This window comes from Pleurodeles waltl, chromosome 1_2 (genome assembly GCF_031143425.1).
Source record: "Pleurodeles waltl isolate 20211129_DDA chromosome 1_2, aPleWal1.hap1.20221129, whole genome shotgun sequence".
NCBI lineage: Eukaryota > Metazoa > Chordata > Amphibia > Caudata > Salamandridae > Pleurodeles > Pleurodeles waltl.
Window position 1 is genome coordinate 367,543,339 of NC_090437.1, and position 12,420 is coordinate 367,555,758.

Consider the following 12,420-nt stretch of genomic DNA (forward strand, 5'->3'; position numbering starts at 1 on the left):
GCCTTCAGGAGGCTGAAGGTTTTCTCAATAATCCTGCTTGTTTGCCCATGTGCCTCATTGTAACGTTCCTCTGCCCTTGTCCTGGGATTCCTCACTGGGTCAGTAGCCATGAGAGGTTGGGGTAACCAGAGAGACCTGCAACTATCGAGGGACAACTGTCAGACACACACTAACCGTTAGGGACAACCCCATACCCAGAAACCAACATTTACTGGGTGGGGACCTTGGGCTCACCTATTAGCCACACCAGGGGGCATATTTATACTCTGTCTGCGCCGATTGTGCGTCAATAATTTTGACCCACAATCAGCACAAACGTTGCCCAGTATTTAAACTTTGACGCCCGCGGACGACAAAATTCTGCCCTATGCGTCATTTTTGGGATGCGGCAACCCGCCTTGCGTTAATTATATGCAAGGTAGGCGTTCCCGTCCAATAAATAGCTTAAACGGCCGTGCGTCGTATTTATCCTTTCAGGCAAAAATGACGCACGGCCGGGAGGCGGAGCCAGAAAATGACGCACAGCCCGATTTGTGCCAAAAATTAGCACCTGGGTCAGGGCAGGCATTAAAAAATGGGGCAAACACACCTGTATATAATCAGAACACACAGAACAAACAACAGAGCAGCAGAGCAGCAACAGGGAGCCATGCAGGTGATTCTAATCCAGCGTGCACGCAGACGCAGAGCCCAGCAGCAACAACCGCAGCTACAACAACACCAGCAGGGACCCCAAAGGCAGCGCAGAAGGCAGGAGAGGATATTCCGCCCAAGAACAACCCTTCAGGGGCTCAGGGAACACGACATCATACAGAGGTACCGGTTAAACTGGCAGGCCATTCAGCAGCTGCTGCGAAACATTGAACAGCAGTTGGCCCCCACTTTGGTGACACCCCGCACCATCCCAACAGAAACAAAGCTGCTTGCCGTACTTCACATGCTGGCAAGTGGCTCTTTTCAAACAACTGGTGCCCTCGTTGGCTGAATATCACAACCATCATTCTCCACCTTTTTGCCCAAAGTACTGGATGCCATCATTCCGCTGACACCACGCTACATCTGCTTCCCTAACACACTGTAGAAGCAGCAGGAAACAAAACAGGGGTCCTACGCAATCAGTGGCTTCCCACACGTCCTTGGTGCAATCGACTGCACACATGTACGCCTTGTGCCACCTGGTGCAACTGAACACCTCTACCGCAACAGGAAGCAAACACATTCCATCAACGTGCAGGCCATAGTCGATCATCAAGGATTGATCACCAACATCGTGGCTAAATATCCTGGGAGTGTACATGACTCCTTCATCTTCCGTCACTGCACCATCAATCAACACTTCCAGGATGGACGGTATGGCAATGGACTACTTGTTGCTAAGTACAAAAACCTACATATATATACACTGCACAGCAACCCTCTAGGACACACAACACATACACCACAACAGCAACATGTCAACAGGAACACACTGAGGTCCTGACATCACTAGCCATGTTTCTTAAGTCACCATTGAACCTGTCACACATCGGATTTTACTGTGCAGCCTAATGTGAACATGTCAATGAGTGTGGTTGCCTAAATGTCACCTTGCAAATTGTAAGTGTCCCAATGACCTTTACATTAATACATTGCATAAGTCTAAAGGTATGGGATGTCCAGGGTACTTTGATATGAACGTGTTAACACCACTTTCAATTTTAACTCTGCATGGAACTATCATCTCACCCCCAGTGAAGACACACGGACACCGGTATCACAAGTCACAATGCTAGGGAGGGCACACTGTACTGAAAATCCCAAAACATTCTGCTGACAAACGGTTAGCAGACAAACACTTGTTCAGCCAAGGAAACATCACAATGCAGATGGTATAGCCTACAAGCATAGGATGTCACATTAGTACACAAAAGAGTCACAGACAACACAAGACAACTACTGCCATTAAAGGTCTTTTGAATAGTGCCATCTACATCAACATGATCCCATTCATTTTCTCTTGCAGCTGATCAGGGGTATGGCATCCAGCCATGGATTATGACACCATTTGGCAACCCAAGTACAGCTGCAGAGCATGCATACAACGAGGCCCATAGGAGGACACGCAGCATTGTCGAGCGGACCTTCGGCATCCTCAAGTCAAGGTTCCGCTGCCTCGACATCACTGGTGGTAGCCTCCTACATTCCTCCGAGATGGTCTGTAGGATCATCCTCACATGTGCAATATTGCACAACATTTGTATCAGAAGAAAAATTCCCCTCCTGGAACCAGAGCCACACATGCCTGAAGAGGAGGAAGAGGAGGATGATGGCCTGCAACAGGAGGGGGAACTACAGAACACAGCTGCTGGTATACGCAGGCGGCAACAGATTGTAAATAATTTCTTCTGAATATGATCACCTTCACTACTTTAGTTAACTAATGTAAATAAACACCTATTATAATCACCATATCATGGTCTGGCTATTCCTTTTTACACACCTTCATCTCTACTTATCAGAATAAGAGTGTTGCCTCATGGAGCATTGCTGAGATACGGAGTAGGACACGTAACATCCCAGAGCTTATGTGATGCCTAACATACAATGGTCACATACACACACACTCTTAATGACATATATCATGTACATATCTCCTTTGAAGGCCTATAGCAGAGGACCACAACTATTTCACACATACATTTTGAAAGCAAGGTCCAACGCAGCATATGGCACACAACTATGACACCATCACTCAATAAGGGGAAAACAAGCCTCATTCATGAGGCAGTCAATGTCCTTTGGCATCACTAACAGGAATGTCTGACAAGACCCTTGACAGCAGTTAGTCCAACTGCATCCAATATTTGCAAGGAATATCTGTGACTAGAGGTCCATAGAAGCAGAACATAGACAGCACAAGTGCCACACATATGACATGCATTGCGCACATGACATTCCATGTACATGTCAGCCCATTTCCAAACTCATCACACACCCATGCACCTGGTCACAACCCACCTGTTGGAAGAGGTCCCTGGAATACTAAGATGTGTACCCTGATAATACCTCCTCTGCAAACACAGACCAACATTAGCAAACCAGTGTGCTACACCCTGTACTAAGGTATGCCATTGTCAAAGCACATCTGACTGCATGGACGTCAGGTCAATTTATACACTGTCTTCTAGTTTCAAAGCCCTGTTAGCACATGTAGATTGCTTCCCCTTGTGAAACTGTCTGTTGGCCTTTAGAATGCAAGTCTCACCTACAGGACTGGTGAGAAACAGATGCAGCCCATACCTGTGAATACCTCCATGCACACCACCCATTACAAAAAGCTCTGCCCCTGATGATGCCTGGAACAGCATAGTAGTAGCCATTATGTCAAATACATCGTCAACCATTGATAGTAATTAAGCCGTGTAACACAGCCCTTGGGTTCATTTGTCACCTTCAAAAACACAGGACATACACAGATTGACATGTCAACTGTCTAGTTTGTCCTCCAAACAGTCTCAGTCAGACCACTGATTATGTAACTTGTCCAGTAGCTGGCACCAGAATCATCTTGCATTCTGTCAGCCTGACTGGCAACTGTCTGTGCGTCACACTAAAGTATCCCTGTGTCTACATATGTACCATACTTGCGTTGGCAAACCTGCCATTCATCAGGGGGCATTGGGCATGGGCTTCTACCATGCATACACAAATACATTGTATAGCATCACCTGCCTTTTAACTGAACCATTTGAGTTAAATCCTCTTGGAAATGCAAAATTCATGGCCCATCCCTTTTCTGGGTTGCATTTATGCATGAATGACAAAGTGGGACAGTGTCCCAGGGTCATAGGCAGGGCTTAGGTACGGGGCTTTCAGCACAACCAGCAACCTCTGATAATGTACATGACTAATACACAAATGTCAGAACCATGACAGTTCACACACAGCATCACAGTGCGCACAACATAGTGATGGTCCGTGTGTGCTGAATAGCTGCTAGAATAAACAGCACAGAGGCTATGATGTTCCCAGATGCAGTGGGAAGTGCAGAGGCCAACCTGTGTACAAATGTTGCAATGACACCTGCTGGAACATGACAATTGAGACATTATCTCACTCAGCACACCAAGGTTGCCCTGTTGACTGTCTCATTACACGTCGTTAGTGACAGGGTGGGACCATCCACATGTTGGTTCACATGTCCACATCTACTTTACTCACATTGATCAACAAAGGATACTCAGTAGTTACAGGAATAGCTGACACTGACTCATGATGAGTCCTGGTCCGAACTGTGACAAATTACATCCCAGAAAATCTACAGGATCATCATTGGACCACACACATGAACAAGACACCTATGTGCAAATGATCACTGGAAATATGTGGACACGTGCTGTCTTGTATGCTGGTCCACCACAGCCACTTGATAGTTGGGGCTAACTTCTATGGCCTCAACTGTGGTGTCATCATACATATGAGATTGACCATTGTCTGTCTGTGCAAACAACATGGTACCCACTTCCTCAATGCATGTGTATGACTCACTGTGGGATTCATCAACTATTGCCTAGGAAGCTCTTACCAATACTCTAGGACATAGGATGTAGAAATTGTGGACCTTTGACATGAACATGTGTCTGCCATCCATCTGGTGCATGCTATGTCACATGTGGTGTCTACGTGACCCTATAACTTGGAAGTATACTTTGTGGGTGTTGTTACATGTATGACTAACACATGCCCTTGCTCATTCCAATTTTTACTTGCATCTTAGGGTTGGACACATGAACGTCACATTCATATAACCAAATGTACAATGATGCTTCATGTGATGTACACACACACCTGGTCAACCAACAAATTAGTTGGCAAAGCACACACTTTGAGCCAAAGGCAATTAGGTATTGTACATATGTTCGTCACATTGCTATCCTCTCCTTATGGCAAACATGCACAATTTGTGCCATACATATATGTGGGCCACACATATGACCATCAATGACGTCAGCTAACTGTAAACATACTGTGAAGGGTGTAGTGGATGATGTTCCGCTGCAGTATGATGTCACACATGTGAACATACACCATCAACACCATACTGTCTTCAATTAACCAATCTCTGATGTGTTCCAAATGTTAAATAACCAAAAAACATGTAAAAATGCCCCAAACCAGTTAATGCACTGTAATTTTGACGTCCCGAGCGGTGTGCGTCATTTTTTGTTGCACAAAATGTATTTGCGTCGGTTTTTTTGACGCACAGGAGTGAAATATAGCCCGCACCCAGATATTTGTACAGTCCATGTATCATTATGTGGATGCGGGTTAATATTCACGTCTGTGCGTCAAAAAAAATGACGCAAATACAGTTTTGTGCAACAACAAATGACGCATAACGCGAACAAGGGGGGACTTTTCATTCAGGAAGTGATGTAAGAGGATATCCTGTTCACAGATCTTGTACAGTGGTTGTACTTTCACTTTCACTTTGCAGTGTATGATCCTTCTAGACTGTGTGGCTATGTAGAGAGTGTTGTCCAGAGATTTTGTGCTGTATTTGTCCTGTGTGCTATCTGTAAAGTCCTTTTGTGAAACACATTTTGTCTGTGTATACTGTAGTACTGTGTTTTGTCTACATTTATCTTGTGTATTTCTTGTTTGTGGGAGTCTGTTGTGGGTAGTATTAATTTGGGGATAGTTGGGCTCTTTTAGTGTTTAGGTTTACTTTTATTCTGTCTTTTTACCCCTACTTTCACCCATTTCCCCATTCTATTTCTTTTACCCCTATTCCTTCTCTTCAATTAGAAGTATGTCTGGTAGGCCACGTCTTGGCAGGATGGGGGAAGAGGAGTTGGGGGGCTTCATCTGGCTGGTGACACAGACAGGGCTACCCGACAGAGGCGCGCAGAATCCGGTGGGGAAAGGTGCTGCATCACCTGCAGCGTGTGTATGCCAGCCAGAGGAGTGACCACCAGCTGAAGCACCGGTGGGCTGACCTCATCACCAGGGAGAAGGATCTCTTGGACCACCTGGGAATCATGATTGGTGGCACTGTTGGTGAGTACGACTATTGTTATTGTGCACAAATGAATGCTCTGTTGTGACATCAATGGATTAGTGCAATGTCTGCCACCTAACTTGATGACTGTGTGTAATTTTGGGGACATATAAGGGGATGATTGATGCACTATGGCAAGGATCACAATTGCTAGCTGTCAGGTAGCATGTGCTCAGCAAACTTACAGGTAACTTTACCATGAAGGAAATTGGTGCGGCCTTTCTGTCAGCACAGTTAACAAAATAGGAGCCAATCATGTCTATATAGGGTATTATTGACAGAGAAGTACAGATGTACCAACATTTAGGCCAACTACGTTGACGCAAATTGCTAGACTGACTTTAGAATCACTACATGATGCTGAAAATGAGTGCTGCCTTCACGACAATTTATAATAGCAAAGTGGCTCAAACATTGGTTTCATGTGAGTCTGGTGAGTGTGGAAGGAAAGCGTTCACAGAAGTACTATGAATGTGTGGGATTATTGTGTTTCTTAATCTTTTAGGATAAATGTCAGTTCATGATTTGAATACATCGTGAAAAGGTGTAAGGTGCCCTCAGCTAACATCGTAAGATGTTTGTTGGAATCAGTTGAGCCACAATCCAAATATGGATGGCAGACCAAGTGTATGCACATGGCTTTACATCTCCATGGTTGGTGCAAATCACCATAGCTGGGCCACATCAATTGACTATACTGTAACAACAGGATGGCTTATAGGAGTCCCTGCCCCTCCCTCTGTACATTGGGCCTAAGTGCACTAAATGTGTCATGGCCACAAGGCATGTTTGACTGGTAATGCAGTCCTCATGTAACCAGGCGTTGGATGTTTCTCCTGGATGCACATGATGAGACGATTACACTCCATATTTTTTCTTGCTCACCAATTATGGGTCAAGTTTGCAACCACATGATAGTTAGGGCCAATGTATGTGTGCAGATATGTGTGTAACTGTCAAAGGAGACCCATTCTATGTACAAGTTGGGCGTGAAATATCAGATGCAGTACCATCATGTCTGAATGGCTGCCATTTACTTATTCAGCCTACACATTGTAAATGATACTGAAAATGTTGCACTGTGCACAGATTTTGAGCACATTTCTTCCTTCCATACCTTACAGGTGGACCGGCGCCCTACAGTGTGGGAGAGGTGGCGACATTTGAGGACCCCGACCACTACATTAAGTGTTGATATGTCTGTTATGTGTTGTGTTTGCTGGTTATGGACTCGTGTGAGTTGGACGCATAGCAAGGTGTGATGCTGTGGGCACGTTTTTCACTTGTTCCATGAGTGGGAATGCAGTTTTCAAATGTTTTGAGTTAGCCAATGCGTATCCAATGGTATCATGTACGGATTGTAGGACATCCCTGTAGGCCCCACTGTGAGTACAGGGATAGTCATGTCTCTGACACTTGTATCACCAAGAGTCGCAATGGAAGTCAGACCCTATTTAGTCAGCCTGTCAGACCCACATTCTCAAAGATTGGTGGAGCTATTAGCTTCCCAATAGACATCTGCTTCACTATTTACCTACGTCAGTTTGAAACAGTAGGTAGAACCTCCTAGCAGCATGTACTTCCACATGTAGTGCATCAAGTCTGTGGAACCTGAGTGTAATGGCCTAGGTGTGCATGCAATTCATGATCACGGGTGTTCTAGCAACTCTGTGTCTGATGTAAGTCAGGCCTCACTGGAAGTATATGTTGTGTACTAAGTTCTGATTTTCCTGACATGTCTGACCCTATGAGTGCTCTAGGGTTTGATGACTCCAAAATGCAGATAGACCTTACCTGTGGTGTGTCTGTAGAGACAAACATGTGTGGATTAGCCAATACACTCCTCGGTGTACATGTTGTTGGCAAATTATAGTTGTATATCCACCGCCCCCCATCAAACACGGCCATGGGTTTGTGAATAGGGTACCTAGTATTGATGCTACTAGTATGTTACACATACCTGTGAATAAGTGACGGTTTGGTTGCATACTAGTATACACACTCAGGTTTGGCACTTGGTACCATACTGGAAAGTCCAGTTACAACTTGCAGACCATGTGGCTTTAGTTTTGCTTTCCATACACTGACATGTGTAGCCCAGCTCTTGGTGGAGGATATGCAGCATGATTCTTAGATGTTAACTGTCAGAACTCCTCAGATTGCAAGTCAAGGCCAGTCGTTACCCATCTTGTGGGTTATGAATGTGCTTTGTGTGATGTGACCTTTGTTGTCTGGCCTGCCATGTACTTCCTCAGGGACATTTGATGCTCTGTATTATGATATGAGCTGTTAGAAGTACAATAGATGTATTGTCTGATTAACTTGCTGCGCTGTTTCACACAATGCAGTTACTAATGTGGCATTTCTGCATTTGTCTTCACAGCAGCTAACATGACTCCATACCAGGTCCGTGAATTTCAGCGTCGGGCCATGAGATACCAGCACATCCTGCTGGTGGAGTCAGGGTTCCGGAGGATGGCCCGGCGAGATCGCCATGAACGTGCCTCCGGGGCATGGCGAGCCTTCCCACAGGGTGGGCCTACTGTGCCCACCACAGCCACCACAGAAACAACCACCAATCTGAGCCAGGTGGCCCCACCTACAGCTGCCTCTGTTCAATCCACATCTGCTGGATTTCCTGGCCCCAGCATTGCCACCGGTGCAGGACAGACCTCCTCCACCGGTACCCAGACTGCCACTGCTCCAGCTGTTGACCCTGCCGCCTTCAATAAACTTGAAAACAAGATGGACATAGTGCTGCGCAAGGTGAGCCACCTGAGCCGGGACGTGCAGCACATTAAACGGTGGGTCAAGGATATCAAGAGGACCCTCCGGAGGGCCAACCTCTAGACAGTTGCATAGATGGACATGATACCCTCCCCTCCCTCCTCTTTCCTTGTTCTTATACTTAGTGGGCTTAGGGGGCTTAGTGTAAGGTTAGTATAGGCTGTTAGTTTAGTTAGTGTTAGTGGGTTGGGGGTGGGGGGGTCCTGCTTGTTTCTTTTTTGACTTATTACTTGTGTGGGTGGGTGGATGGGTGGGGGGCTATGTTGGGGTTCTTGTGTGTAAAAAAAATAAAAAAATAAAAATACCAAAAATATATATATTTGTTTTGGATAGTTTAGTATGTGTTTAGGTTAGTATGTGTTGTCCTCAATGTGTCCCGTCTCATAAGGGGGGTGGGGGGTAGATGTTTAGAATGTTTTGTTACATGTGATAAGTAAGTGTAGCTTAGGTTAGTTAGGGACAGTTGTGGGTAATGAGTAGTCAGGATAGATTAGGATAGGTAAGATTTTTCCCTCAGTTTCCTCATCTATGGTTAGCTTTTAATAAATATTTAGTTACCCCTTAATAGTATGTGTTGAATGGTACTTGATCGTGGGTTTGGATTCCGTGTACATCTCTTTTGTACTATAACATATGTGTCCAATGCTACAAACAAATCCCAACTGAGCTGTACGATTGGCAGCTAACTCAGAGCTACCTTGCAAAGTGTCTACCCTTTGTTGCACCCACCAATCACAGTTAATATGGATGACAATGTGTTTCTGTTGATAAATGTGTTTTCAAAGTCACTAACAGTGCTTCCAGACTTGATATTGGGGAAACAGTTTTAGGTCTGACTGCAGTGTGATGATCATGCACACCCTTATAAGATGAGTTCTCATTGGCAATCTTGTATTCTTGTCTTCATGACCCTCATACATCATTTGTGACACAGTTCGGCATGATTACCTATTTGTACGTTAACTCAGACACCTTCATTTGTGCAGTTTTTTTAGTGTTTACTTAGATTAGTGTGGCATGTTTATTGTGTTATTTTTGCACGTTGACAACATTTAGCGGGCACTATTTGATGACTTAGTTATCCCCTGAGGAAGCATTCTTCTGTCCAACACAGCATGGTGGTCTATGGTTTCTCACTTCATCAGATTATTCCCTCAGGATGGGCAGAGTATGATGCAATCACGGTCACTGTGCAGATTTCTCTAACTACATAATATCTGGACAGTTGTATTGACAAGCTACGTTATTTGACAGTAGGGACATTTCAATTATCTACTGCGCAGTTGATATGTCACATTACCCTGAGACAGATTTGTTGTGTAAGTGCTATTTATTGAAAAGTGCCATAGTGCTATATGTACATTGTCCATGACTGTGAGTCCATTATAGTGATATCTTCCATTGTGATCCAACACAAGGGGTTACGGAAATGCTTTTGCCATGCTGGGGTTGCTGTTTCAGACAGTGCAGAGGGACAGACTTAGCCAATGAGTAGGAGAGAGACAATCACTGGGCTGGGTGACAAGATATACAGTGGTTTGCAGAACAGTGCTTGAGTACAGTTGTTGCAAGACTGGCACGATACAAAGCGCAGGACCTTGGTAAATGTCGCCATGTGGCAGGGACTAGTGTTTCAGGGTCATTTTCCTTATGAATGTGATCTGTTCCATGTCTTCTTCTTCTGATGTGTGTGTTGCCTGCTTTGTCCTTATTGTTATTGGTTGTGAAGGGGCAACACACACCTCAGTGTTCAAAGACGTGGAGTCAAACATCCCGGTCGCTGCTACCTGTAAAGGTTTTAAGGGCAGTGCTGCTGCAAGGAGGGCCTGCTGGTTCTTGAGAATAGCAGCCACATCACAATGGTAGGCAGCCAGGTTGGCCCTGAGGGGTTCAATGTTGCATTCATGCACGCGTTGACAGGATTGCTGTTGTAGGTGTTGGGTCAACTGTATTACAGCTGTGCTGATTTCCTTCTGGGTTTTCTGCAGTTCCTGCAAGATAGATGTTAGTGCTTGCATAGCTGCTGCCTGATCTGCAGATGACATCATGCACGAACGCACCCCCTCAAGGCTGGCTACCATATTTTGCATCCTCACCCACACCCCATTGGCCTGCTCCCGCTGCACTCCAACTACAGTTCTCTCAAAGCTGGTGCCAGTGTCGTCTGAGTCCTCAGCTGTATTGGAGCTGGCAGGTCTTACAATTGGGGTGCTGGGTGGATCCTCTGCGATGGCTGCTTGTTCTGTGCTCCTCCTTGTGACTGAAGGTGGGGTCTGGAGGGTTTCAAGGACCTTTTGGATAGTCTCCTGAGGAATGTTTATCGGCTCGTCATCCATGTCATCAGGGAAATCTGGGACAGGCATATCGGCAGGAGATCCATCTTCCTCTGCAATGAAACAGGGTACAATTTGTGTGTCTGTGTTGTGACAATTTTGACGTGACGTGCCTGCCTTTTGATGAATTCACTTTGTGATCTTGTTTTGTATTAATATCTGCTGTCCTTCAGATGGACATTGTTTCAGGCCTATGGCCCACCTGTGTGTCACATGTATGTTATTGAGTTATCAGACTTGTCAGCCTCATCGCCTCTAGGTGTTGCTTTATGCCAAATTGAGAATTGCCACCTTCTTGTCCTACTCGACCCTCCGTGTACATCCATTCTCATGGTGAGACCGTTCACTGGCTGTGGGTGTTCTGATGGCCCTGGCAGCACACTTAACAATCTGGACCTGCCCCAATCCCTGATCGTTCACATCGACTTAAATGTAATTGACATGTGGCATATCCTAAGCATGGCAATGTTATGATGTGATATGGATGTTGACATTGTTAATGTGTCCTGCTGATGTTGGGTAATGTGTGTTACATTGGATTGCCCTGATAGTCGCATCAGTGTCCTATTTCTTCCTCTGACTGTGCAGGTGTATTTCTGTGACCAGTTACATGTGTCCCCTCCTCAATGCTGTTGTCTGAGCAGTATGACATTTGTGATGTTGCCTTGTTACCCAGGCACAGGATGGACCCTGACATATGCAGCATGGGTGTGTCCTTAGTGCTGTGTCGCTCCTATTGTTCTTTACTTTGGCTGATGTTTGTGACAACTATTGGCATTGACATTTGACAGTACTGGGGCCTTTGTCTTGTTTCAGGAGATTGTTGCAGATGTCATCCTCACCCCCTAATTTAGGTATGTATGTTCCATGGGGAGGTTACTGCCATTGGCTACTTGAGCTGCACACATATCAGAGGTGGTAGTGGCAACTGTTGCTGCAGTTACATTGCAGTTGTCGGTTTGGCTAGAGGATTGCTAATAGGGGCCTAGTTAATGTAGGAGGTATGTTGGCTGACGAGTGCCAGTATGTCAGTTTGACGTAGTGGCCTTCCCTCCTGTCGTGGCTTTCCCTTTGCTCCATCGTTGGCATGACAGCATGCCCCCATGGGACTGTTGTTGGTGTTGTGCAATGGTGTGCCCCAGGTCTTCTCAGAACGGGCCATGCCCCCCTGCCGTGCCCCTTTACCCATGCCACTCCATGTATATGATGACTTACATGCAATGTGTAGTAGGTATTTCCCCCCCCCCCGGTTGCAGTTGA